At 48.7% G+C, this 10506-nt stretch overlaps 1 long non-coding RNA gene across 1 annotated transcript; it reads right to left on the bottom strand.

Annotated features, from left to right (window-relative positions):
* Nucleotides 1-753: 753 nt before the first annotated feature.
* On the bottom strand, nucleotides 754-5026 carry LOC129382947 (uncharacterized). Its single transcript, XR_008610918.1, has 3 exons — nucleotides 4931-5026; nucleotides 908-970; nucleotides 754-829 (listed from the first exon to the last, which is right to left on the bottom strand). It is a non-coding gene; the product is annotated as an uncharacterized lncRNA (long non-coding RNA).
* Between the last annotated feature and the right edge of the window lie 5480 nt (nucleotides 5027-10506).

The raw sequence follows: 10506 nt of genomic DNA, 5'->3' as shown, positions 1-10506 counted from the left end.
TTAAATGCTGCTAGGGTCTGTATCTGTTAGCGGCCTGTCCTGGTCGAGAAATTCATAGCACCCTCTACTGCCTTACCGGTCTGGCCGCCGCCTTGGTCAGGTGCTCCACAGATGCTGGGGACTGAGGGCCATTGGTTGATTGAATGAGTCTTCGGGGAGTGAATAGCCTAATGCACCAGTAAGGGTGATTCCTGTTCTGCTGAGAGACTGCCTTTTGCTGGAGCTTAGTGGGTCTTCCTAATTTCGTTGTACCTGGATTAGCAGAGCCCTACTGGCTCTCGGCACTCATGCCTTTGCCAGGCGCCCCACCATGTCTGGTGCCAAAAAAACGTGCGGTCACCAAGAATAAAATAAAAAAATAAAAATAAGGAACATACGTTTCGGGCCCCGTACGGGTTCCTTGATCACAACGAAGATGTAATCATGGAGGCACGGCTATGTACAAATTTCCGCGCGCCACGCTTATAGTGAGCACGGTCATTGTCGCATTGCCACAGCAACCGAAACCAAAATGAACTACGTCTTCGTCGGTTCCGCGCATAGTCAATGACGGGTTCGGTTCGTTCACATATTCACATCATGATTCACAGATGCATGAAGTGTTCATATTTGCGGTGGCACCCCGCGGTCTGTGACAGCCGCTGACGCAGCCACAATTCTGACCAATTTCATAACACTAAGTGAACCATTCGCTTTCTGAACTGTTATAAGGTTCTGCCCCGGGATACGTAGGATGCTCGATTTAGATGCTCACCGAATTCAGGAGCTCAGCCATGTGAAGTACCTTGTCAGCGCAGCGCACGACAGATTGTTTGAAATTGTGAAGTGTCTGAAATTGGAAGCAGCGAATTGGTCATTTGGAAGTACAGCACTTCGCATATGTCTATCGCCGACGAGGCTTACTCACATCGTTTGTGTAGCTGCTATAAGCGAAACAAACTCTGATTAATAGGCACACTTGGTCCATGTCCTGCAGAAGAAATAAAGTGGCACAGTGACAATGTTTCATAGTGGTGGCAGGTAGTGCACGAAGAGACAGTACGTTTCGACCTTCCCTAAAAAGCATGACCGATGCGCATTTATTATGGAATTTCGAGGTCCGAAAGCGACGGAGGCGAAATGAGAAGCGTCTAACTGTTGGAATTTAGACTATTTTGGACACGTGCCTTCTCCTAGGCTACGCTGAATAGATGGCGCGCATGTTGTTCTGCATTCGCTCCCATGGGAATGCAGTGGTGGTGGTGCCCTTTTGCTTTTACACCTAAAAACTTAGCGTGTATGTCGTCATACGGGCGCTCCCTTTCTTGTTTCTTTTTTTGATGAGAAAGCATCAAAAGTTTCATTCGGCAAAAACTTTGGCGTGTGACGTCTGGACAAGCAAGAAACGGCACCTAAATTTCCATTTCTTGCGACACCACATAACGCGCGCGTCTCCACGAAGCAGAGGGGACGAAAGGGTACACCTGCTTAATCGCTATTGCGCCAGGCACTGTGTGAGGGGAGAAGACATCGCCATGACGTCCCGTCACCCTCGCTCCCACTCTTGGAAGCTTGTATTATCCGCGCGTTCCCTGTGAGCGCAAGCTCCTGCTTACGCTCGAACTGTGCCTCTGTAAGGCCAAATCAAAATGCACCAAGCCATCGCCTCCTAGATAGCAGGCCTGTGCCTCTGTTTCACGACGCCATGGTACTTCCACCTGTATTTCCCATGTCAAGCCCGGCATGAAGAATAGGTGACGGCAGAGTCCTTACTTCGCATATGGCAGCCTGACATTCGATCCTTAGACGGTCGGCAAGGTAGCATGACGCCACGGATAGAAGTGCAGCCCCCTTCTGCCGTTGGCCAAACGTCTGAAGGCGCTCGCTTACCCGCGAGGAATTCATAACCCAAAGGACGGCTCAATGGCGTTCAATTGGGCCTTAATGGTTTCACATTCAGAAATCATAAAGAACTGCTTAAATGTCCTTCAGCTTTTTTTAGCGTCAGGAAATCTTTTCATTATTGGAATATAGTTAGGCAATACGTATATTTTTACCGTTGGGTTGCAGTAACTGGTAGCTTATAAATAACCATTTTTTGCAGATACTTTATTACTAAACGGAGTTGGAGTAATTTACTATTTAGTTAATAAATTCAGGTGGCTAATGCATTCGAGCAGTAAGAAGCCAGTCTTCTACAAGCACCATCTAGCCGAACGATAGGGTATCATAACCAAGCTCTGGAGAGGGCTACGCGAGCTGTTATTTCACTTTTGGAGCCTCGGCGAAACCGAAATTAGTGACAAAAAAGACACGAAGGCGTTGCTCTCACCGTGCTGGGATTTCGGCGCGCTATCACCGTCCCTAACGTGGGCCGCGGATGCGTCCAGTGGAACCGCTACGCGCTAAATCTGCAAATCACTTGCGCTGTGTCATAGCCTGGCTATGCTGTAGCGCTAAGCTCGAAGGTTTGATTCCTGGCTGCACAGGGGGAAGTACCTAACGATGACCTACACTGGCAATGCCACGAGACACCACTATTCACGTTCAAGAAAGGTGAGCAATTTCTTTTCCGGTCTACCGCGTCTTTATTTACAAGTGCTGTACAGTTGCCTAAACGGCAACCCACACGGAGAGAGGTACTGTGGACACTTAGCGTCTACAAGAAAACTACAACCACGATAAAAACACAACCGCTTTTATGTTGATTACAATGCGACAAAACACACAAGAAAAGCAGCTGCAAACGAGCTCTCAGGGCAATATGAAAAATAAATCTGGTCATATTATTCTTATCCAGTCGAAAAAACTCGTAGTTTCAGCCGAAAGATGAAGAATAGATTGCGATAGCAAATTGCTAGACAGCTGTACCAAATCAGGATTGTTGTTTTATGGGCCGGATAAACTTATAAACTTTCATTTAACGTTTCATTTAAGGACGAAAAACATGTACACATCTTACTCAATGACCACGGCCGCTTGCTGCCAAATCACAGAAGTGAGGAAGAATGACAGCAGCAGCAAGAGAGCAGCCCTTCGTGTTGCCTTTCGCTTGAAGGTGAACTATGCGGCTGAATATAGAGCACACGAAACCATCAGCGCTCGTCCACTAGGCTAACCCCACCGCAAAACGCTTTCAAAATAGGCCCGGGCAAGGTCGCATTCAGCCGCGGCTTACACCACCTATTATTATTATTATTTTTACTTAGTGGTATCACCTATTAAACGGGGCACTTACAAATAGCAACCTAGCCTGCTTCAGGTAGTTAACTATGCAATACAAGCTTTCCTTCTAATATTCTTGTATAAATTTTTACATTTTATTTTTCACTTCTTCTAAACTATCTACATACCTTGTACCGCTACCTATGCCTGTAACGGATTCGATCGTCTCAATACATTATCTCTCTTTTTTGCACCAATACTCCAAATGTCTTGCTTATTTCGAGTTCTGACCGGTTGATGACTCTGACCGCTGTAAATCCAAACCCTTCTGGAAGGTGTAGCATGCCTGCTGTTCTCACTGCGTGAATCCCTTCGCATTCCATTAAGATGCGCTGAGTGGCCTCCGGATTTTTTCTGCAGCCTACACATGGCTCAACTCGTTAAGAATAGTTGCTCTGTTATTATTGTCCCGAGGCAACCACCGCGAGCCTCAATTAGAAAAAGCACTGCCCTTTGTGCTATCGTACAGATTTTCTCTTCTAATTTTTTTCTTCCAATTCTTGAAAATTTTCATCGACTATTTGTTTCCGTTGCATGTATGCAATTTGCTGTCTCTCTCACTCACTTTTTGATGACTCCTGCTTATCTGATTGCACTTTCAGTTACTCTCTACTTGGTTGCCTAATTTCTTGACCAACTCCTCCATTTGTCTCAACGCTTTTCTGGTAGAGAAACTTAGTCACTTTGGCTACCCTTACGCAGTTTAGCCGCCGCTGGTGTAGAACGTCTCCTGATGCCTTGCGCGCGACGGAATTTGGCGCGCTTTCTCCCCACCTTGCTTCTTGGTGCATGCGAAATTGGGCCCACTTGCTTCCCGGTTCACCCTCGCATGCTTACACTCGCACCCACGACATACGGTGCGCAGGCCCTGATGTTATTGCACTTGGGCTTTTGCATGGAGTATCGCGGTGACGTAGACGCCGATGACGACCGCGCGAATCCACCTGGAGTGTCCCCATAGTTTAGATCACAATGATAAGTAAGACTCGGGACATTAGCCATCCCGACTAATCGAATTCTGGACACTTGACATTTGCTCAAACGTTGCGACTGTCCCACTAAGTTTCGCACCGCTGGCATCCGTATGCGCATTTGCACTTCGAAACCACTCGCGCCGGCACCTACGTGGTCTCTCTGAGGCGGTACGACATGCTGCATCAGTGGCTTAGCGCTGGGCCATGGTTGGGCAAATAGCTATGTCTACAGAACAAAATAAAGGCTTATCAATATATACCTCTGCGGATGCACTGCTTCGTGCTCAAAAACGGGATTCATGATGTGTATTGGGCGCCTACATATTGAATTAAGATTTGAGGAGAAAATAAGGGTTGTAAGATTGTTTTTGGCTTGTTGAATGTCCGTGTACATAGCCTAAAGGCTACTACATCCAGCTGTTGCACTGGGGACCTTCGTTAAAATTCAATCACTCGTCACGCTCATTTATCTACCTTAAGACACAACCTGGGCCTGTAAGATATGCTGAAAATCCAAATCCTACTGAAGCAGCAGGCAAATATGCGTGAAAAGTGATTAATAAAAAAACGAGAGCAGGCTGGTCAAATGGACTGGTTCGCGGAGTCCTTGCCTGTTCTGCACTCTACTTTTCTATTTCGGTTGAGCTTCCGAAGGTATAACACTTGGACATCATTCCCAATCACAAATACGTCCTACCTAGACGTTAATTTTCAAGCTCCTAAAGTATAAATATGCGTCCTAAATAACTTACGTGTAGTCGTGTAGGCTTTATGTTCATCCTGATGATATCGTCCTTGCAAGCCAGCATGATGTTTGTGGCCATCCGCATAGCTGCGGCGTAATCACGCGGATCTGCAACGATGACAAAGTTTGGCAGTTTATCATTTCACTGAACCTCACCAAAGCTATGCATCATATGATTTTACATAGCGCAATTGCATGAATGCTTCCTATATAGTAGAACCAGGAAAGTATCGAAAAGGTTTCAATCGTTACAATCATATCCCACTACTTTGCTCAATTAGAAAACATCCAGGTAACGTCGCCCTTAGGCGCATTGTGCACAAGTCGTCAATAACAATTTTTCTGACCCCCCAAATATCTGGATTTACGAACTACCGCAACTGCATCCGCAACTTTTGTGCTCTACTTGAAGGAAACCGAATGGGGACGCATAGTCTGAACGTATGTATGTGTATTGACATAAAGGAATATTTTTTAATAATGCACGTGAGAGTTGCTTTTCTAGGCGCACTGTAGCAAGGGCATTCTAAATTAGAATCGTAAAGGTTTCCTCGCAGCCATAGCTGTAATGCATGGGACTCGGTTCTGCGTCTGAGCTGCTAGGATGGTGAATATTACGCCGCACATGTCTCAATAGTCGTCACACTTTCATTTTGTGACATGTTCTCCTGCACTGTCCTCATGACGAAATCTTTCGACTTGATTTCTTGTCTCACCACTCCGCTGTAACCTACTTCTCGGCCAGTCTCGGTGAACTTGACTTCCTGCGTCCACCTGACGTTCCCGACCCAGTCCAGAATAAGCTCTCTTTGGCCAAGGTTCTTCCTTTGAAAACGACACGTCTGCGACGCGCACAACGCGGGACTCGCGAAGTGTTAGCACTTTGTTTAGCCATTCACTGAGATCACAGCTCATGATACAAACAGAGAGAGAGAGATGAAGAGGGTCATGATACAGATATGTCCATCGGTGTCAATAAGGGCAGTAAGTAGTATGCCATCCACTTCCACGTCAAGTAGGTTATCGGGCGTCAGAAAGGTTAAAAGAGAATTTGCAGGTCGGGCGCCCAAGGCAGCGTCGCCTCCAGCAGTTACAATATTCAGTTTATCTTGGAAGAGCGTCTAGAGAGGTGCGGCGTCAAGTGCCGGTGGGGCATAGGTAACTGGATACCGCGATTGCGCGGGAAAGGTGAACGACTGGAGCTGAGGGTTGGCGCAGGAGCGTCTGGGAGCGGTGAGCTGTTGTGAACGGAAAACTGCAGGGGTCTGTAGTCGTCGCAGCGAATGTGAAAAAAATTAGCGAGCGCTAGAAGGTGGGCGATATTGGCAGTGGCGGAAATTATGTATAGGGTTATGACAATGAAAACAAAAGGGCGTGTCTTCCTGGGTTTTCTACTGCGATGGATTATGATAGCGGCTGCAGGGAGGAAGAACAGATCTGAGCCGAGAGTGATGAAGGGAGCCACGGGTAGATTCGTACGTTAGTCAGCTCTTCCCTAACGGCGGCTTGAATTAAATAAACTGTTGGTCCGGAATCACCGGAAGGGCGCTCGAAATATGAAGTTGGTGACACCACCTCAGTTTCACGTCACACGATGCGGACAAGGCTGTCGGTGCTGTTTTGCTGGTTTGGTATCTGAACATCCGTGCAGGACGATGTAGAGGAAGTGTTGGGACGCCGCATTAATTTTTGGGCGATGCGGCGTCTATTCAGTTCTTAAGAACGCCTGAATTGCTTGTCTTTAACGGTTGAGCAGTCATTAAAGACCAGCGAGTTGATAGCACCATAAGCAATGTCTTCAATACATGACTTTGTCCACCTCGGTTATTTTGGCATGAATTCGGTGGCAAAGGGCGATAACGTCAAATATGTATTACACGTACGACTGCGAGAGAGATTGAGCGCGACGAGAGAGATCTGTAGAAGCGGCCCACTGGTGGCTAATTGGTTTTCAAATCAGTGATCAAGCTTCTCCTTGTATAGACCCCAGCTAGTCACTTCTGTTTTGTGAATGTCAAACCAGACGTCCACCGACACGTTGACATAGAAAGCGACATTGGTGAGTCACACTGTGGGGTCCCCCGGATTGTTCGTTGCGACGCCCTCTTAATTCCCAAGCCAATCATCGATGTCAACACTGCCAGTGCCGCGAAGTGAGTCAGAGTCGCAGGGTTGGATGAAGATCACCGGCGTGAGCGCAGGTTTGTCGGTTGACGCAGTGTGTCCATGTGTTGACTTGGTGGAACTTGCCACGACACGTCCACTGCGCAGTTTCATCTTGCGCAGTACTCAGCACCTCCACCGAAACGCCACTGGCAAAGAAATAAGCTAAGAGAAATTTACCAACTATTTACAGCGGGCTGCGACACTCTCTACAAGGCGGAAAGACAATCTTTCAATAGTCGTTTTCTTGCTCCCAGTGGCCTACGTCGTTTTTGTCACATTGACCCCCGTCTCATGAAAATATACAAAGAAAAGTTCAATCCTTGTTTAAAGCATTTCTCGCAATAGGTAGGCAAGTGTGCCCTGTCGGACGCGAGGTTATTCGGACACTGGTCCAGATCATCCTTAGTTCAGAAAGCGTTGGACTTTTTTTGCGCTTCTTAAGGATATGTGAACTGAGAAAGTCTGCGAGCCTTTCTGTTCCCTGTATCGAGATTAGGCTTATTTCTGTTTTTGTCCTTGCGAATTCACTTGCTCTCGTCTCCTAATCTATATAGTCTATACTTCCATCCACACCGTTACGTCAGCACACAATGGCCAGCTTCTCTAACACTCTTTAACCTTCGCACCCTTTCCCTGTCTTGCTCTGCTCCTTTTGATAATGTGGAACATAAACCTCTTTTTAAGGAGGCAATACACTCCGACGTAACGCGCGCGCGCTCGTCATGGCGGCGTTACGTTGGCGAAAACACGACCCTCTACAGTCCGGCGGCATCTGGCGCCGACGCGACCGGCGGCATTCAGCGCGCTCGGGCGTCGTCCGGCGCCGAATGCAACCGACTTCATTTCGCGCCGACCACGCCGAGCAAGTTAGCGCCTAGCGCCCTCTCTCGTCGAGGTAGAAACTCGCTACTTGGCAGGCTTAGCCAGAACGAGATGGCCTCTTCGCAAGAAAGCGTGCCTGACCTGTGCGGCTCCGAAATCGAAAAGTGTCTGGACGGCGTCCAGCAACACCCTTGTGTCTAGGACACCAAAAGAATGGACTACTGGGATGCGGAGCGGGAAAACAACGCGTGGGAGCAGATACGCATGTAGTCCGGTCTCTCAACAGGAGCGTCAATGCTACGACGCACGTGTGTGTATACGTCTGCGGACATGCTATGCACGCAGCGCCTGTTAGTTTGTCTTGTTTTCCCTGTTTCAGTCGAAGAGTGCCTGAACTATGGAAACTATGGAAGCACGCCGGAACGGCAGCCGGAATCGACGTGTTTTGCCGTGCCCAAGCGCCGGATCGGACGTCCGGCGTGGGCCAAACCGGGCAGATTTTCATCTCCGACGCGTCCGGCAACCGCACCGTCGTCTGGCCGCAGCCAATGTCAGCGGGGCTGGCATGTGACGTTCTCCGACGTTCCCTCCACTGAGGCGGCGCTGGCTGGCCGGTTTCTCGCAGTGTTCTTTTTTTCCTTGCCTGCTGCAGTTTGTTTCCGACCAGAAATAGTCACCAGTTCAGTAAAATTATCTCGAACATGTGCCTGTTATGCAAAGCAGCGCCTCGTACACTAGCACTAAGCTACTGGCGAGATCGGAAGCCGCGACGCGAGAGCATTTCGCGGGCAGACATCCCACACCGACCGTCTGAGCGAGGCTGCTCGCTTCGCTTGCACGTTTGCCCTTTGCACCGACTGCGTCGAGTAAACCAATTGTATATAATTACAGGCGACCTAAGTGTACAGTGTTAATTGTTTTAGCAAACATAAGCGCTCTTCGACGAGCTCGGGTTGGATCGTAAGCGCCGTCTGCCTAGCTAGGCCTACCGGCCCTATCGCTGGCTGTTAGCGGAGTCGTCAGTGGAGAACGCGCCGTCGTGAAGTCTCCTGTCACTTGCAGGGGCATGATTTTATTGGCAGTGTTCGTGTAAAGCGAAGCAGTGTTGTGCAGAGTTGGTTATATTGCGCTTCTCGGCGTGGCTATGAAGTCAAGCTGGGGGCTGGATCTGGGCGGAGCTTAGGCATCGCTCAATCTTTCGGATGCACGCATCGTGTGCCCCGAATCGTCGTATAGCGCATGCCGGAGCATGCGGCGCCGCACGTCGGATCGGATGCCGAATCGTACCGTGTGTCTCCCGCTTAATGTTTCGTCTTGCGGAATGTGTCTGCGTCCGTGCCATCGCCGAGCAACAGTCCGGTCCGCAGTGGCAATCATTACCGACAGAGAAAGTGCGCGAAAAGATTTGTTTCGATGCTACACGACAGGCGGCATGGATCGGCACGGTGTTTTGCGCATGCGCTACTCCAGCTGCGGCAGGTGCGCGGCGTTGTACTGTACGGATTTACGCCTGACGCGTTGTAGCCGATCTGGCGTGACGTAGCGCAACCACCGCGAGCGCGCGCGCCGGGTCACGTCGAAGTGTATTGGCGCCTTTAGGGCTTTGATATCCGCAGGCGCAGGTTTTCACATGTACAAGTGGCTATCTCAGTACCTTGTAACAGCTCAACTTCCTTATCCAACCTTGACAGAAATACCACGGCGCCCAGTTATGCACGCTGGCTTCCAGGGCAATATTGTAAGCCCTGGCTAACCTAAACTCCCTGATTATCCTGGAGACGTCCACTCCGAATTCAGTGGATATTTGCTTTTTCGGAATGACAGTTTTACTTGGTCCTCATGTCATAACATGTGCGTTCTGCTTAAAGAGAGGCACTCACATGATAAATAGCGTCTCACGCTTTGCGTGTTTGAAATGTCGCCAGGGAAGTTCCCTGAGATTGACTCTATGAGGCGTGATGCTGCATAGGATGCGCTAAACGCTGCAGTGAAACTCGTATCTTTTGTGACAAGCAACAATTTTTAGGGAGGTTCTGCTGACAGGCTCTAGACGTGAACGCCACACCTAAAACACTCGAGAGGAAAGCTCGGTTTAAAAAAATATTTTGCAGGCTTTGCTGGAGGGAAAACAGGCAATGTCTTGAGTGTCTACTGCGCCTAAATCTAGCGCTTTCCGAAAAAGCATTCCCAGCCCTTAGCCCGCCCGAGAGATCCCCTCGCAACCAAGTACGAAAATCTTAGACGGCTCGTAAGTGAATGCATTGGGCATCTGACAGTGACTTTACAGAAGCAATCCAACTTAACGTGCGTTGATCGACACCGGATGCCTTTTAATTCCTCTAATGCAAGAGCTACTACTCGACTTGTCGCTCGAGTACCTAATCATGCCGTGCATCTCCTTGTATTTCCAACTTGGACGATCTCCTTCCTCAAATTCGGGTCGTCTTAGCGCGTCTTTTGCCACCATGGAAGTGTTCTTGTACGATTAATGCGACAATTAAGATATAAAATACAAAGACACCCTGCTGCTAACGTTCAGGTACTTCCTGCGTAGGCACATCTCACTGTCATCTGAACGTCGGCACCACGTTCATA

The sequence above is a fragment of the Dermacentor andersoni genome, chromosome 3, assembly GCF_023375885.2.
Source record: "Dermacentor andersoni chromosome 3, qqDerAnde1_hic_scaffold, whole genome shotgun sequence".
NCBI classification, from domain to species: domain Eukaryota; kingdom Metazoa; phylum Arthropoda; class Arachnida; order Ixodida; family Ixodidae; genus Dermacentor; species Dermacentor andersoni.
This window is presented reverse-complemented; position numbering and strand designations above follow the sequence as displayed.